At 51.4% G+C, this 1,224-nt stretch overlaps 3 non-coding genes across 3 annotated transcripts; 2 read left to right on the top strand and 1 right to left on the bottom strand.

The window, feature by feature from the left end:
- Positions 1-507: 507 nt before the first annotated feature.
- On the top strand, positions 508-589 carry Pmar_PMAR021551. The gene has a single exon. It is a non-coding gene; the product is annotated as a tRNA-Ser (tRNA).
- Positions 590-682: 93 nt separating this feature from the next.
- Pmar_PMAR021550 lies at positions 683-763 on the top strand. Its single transcript has one exon. It is a non-coding gene; the product is annotated as a tRNA-Asp (tRNA).
- Positions 764-1,042: 279 nt separating this feature from the next.
- On the bottom strand, positions 1,043-1,115 carry Pmar_PMAR021549. The gene has a single exon. It is a non-coding gene; the product is annotated as a tRNA-Ile (tRNA).
- Positions 1,116-1,224: the final 109 nt, after the last annotated feature.

Here is a 1,224-nt window from a genome sequence, read left to right as displayed (position 1 = left end):
CCCAGTCCTGGCACAGGCTGACCGCATGACCTATGATCACCCGCATTTACAAACCCCAGCTCATCGTCGCGTCCATCGCCTTTGAACAACCACCGCCTGACGCGAACACTAACCTATGCATGACTAACTCTGCTCCGCCCGGGGTCTAGCTGGCACACCCGTTGAACTTGCCAACAACTTCTCTCTCAAAATTCCACAACAATATCTCACCGCCATGATCCAAGGAGTTATCCGCGAGGTGTGGTAATATAGGGGCGGATGGTTCCGCACAAGTGAACATGAAGAGAGGCGTGTCACCGTGTTGCGCATTCAGAATGACGAGGATGCCGGCTCTCAGATGTCCCTGGCTCTGTCCTTGGATTGGGACTTGGATTTTGGGAGCTGGTGATACCAGCGTAAACACAGAGTAAACCTACATATGATTTTTTGAAATGGATTCAGTAGTGTCACCTATCACCCTTATGTAGAGCACTTGCCTAGCGGTTGAGCCTAAAAACTAACAATCTAGACACTTTGGCCGAGTGGTTAAGGCGGCGGCCTGCTAAGCCGTTGGGCTCTGCCCGCGGGAGTTCGAATCTCCCAGGTGTCGTTGCAAGGGCTCAACATTGCGTCTCGCGGCTTTTGTGGAGCATACACATTAAGCGGATGAAGCCGAGAACTCACATGAAACGATAAAGATCGAGATACTTTGGCCGAGTGGTTAAGGCGGTGGGCCGTCAAGCCGCTGGGTTTCACCCGCGGAAGTTCGGATCTTCCTGGTGCATAATCCACCGGTTCGTACGAAGCACCCCACTCCCCATGGACAAAGTTGGATAGCCTGGAATAGCAGCTCGTTGTCCTTAACATTGCGCTGGGGGAAGCGGGGACGAATCCGATGGACGAAAACGCTCTTGACAGAATTATGTTCAACCCAATTTTCCCCATGGTCATTCGACAGTCTGCTCTTAAGTTGAATTGTCTATGGTTGTCGCATCAGCGTGACTATGAAGGTCGTAGTATGACCTGTTCTCAAAACGTTCAATATCCATGAGTGGAATTAGACTAGTCCCGGAGGGGGTCGAACCCACGACCTATGGCTCATAAGACCATCGCTCTAACCACTGAGCTACAGGACCGTGAAAACCCAGGCTTGGGAATCTTTCATGGTTAAGATGTGTTGATACCTCGACTAAAGCGTGCGTTCTACGGTATCACTTCACACCATACGACAACCGCCCAGTCCTG

This window comes from Perkinsus marinus (genome assembly GCF_000006405.1).
Source record: "Perkinsus marinus ATCC 50983 genomic scaffold scf_1104296972174, whole genome shotgun sequence".
Lineage (NCBI taxonomy): Eukaryota > Perkinsozoa > Perkinsida > Perkinsidae > Perkinsus > Perkinsus marinus.
The sequence above is the reverse complement of the archived record's forward strand: the minus strand, read 5'-3'. Positions and strand labels throughout refer to the sequence as shown.